Source organism: Sapajus apella, unplaced genomic scaffold, assembly GCF_009761245.1.
Source record: "Sapajus apella isolate SASKATOON/1434 unplaced genomic scaffold, GSC_monkey_1.0 scaffold30, whole genome shotgun sequence".
NCBI classification, from domain to species: Eukaryota; Metazoa; Chordata; class Mammalia; order Primates; family Cebidae; genus Sapajus; species Sapajus apella.
In genome coordinates this window covers 24,447,110-24,447,326 of record NW_022436970.1, presented here as the reverse complement: position 1 = coordinate 24,447,326, position 217 = coordinate 24,447,110, and positions in this window count along the sequence as shown.

The window sequence follows — 217 nt, the reverse complement described above, 5'->3', positions numbered from 1 at the left end:
GTGCTGGAGGGGACAGCAGAACTGAGGACAGAGGGTGCTGGAGGGGATGGTGGGACTGAGGACTGAGGGGGCTGGAGGGGATGGCGGGACCGAGGACAGAGGGTGCTGGAGTGGGCAGCAGAACTGAGGACAGAGGGTGCTGGAGGGGATGGTGGGACCAAGGACAGAGGGTGCTGGAGGGGACAGCAGAACTGAGGACAGAGGGTGCTGGAGGGGA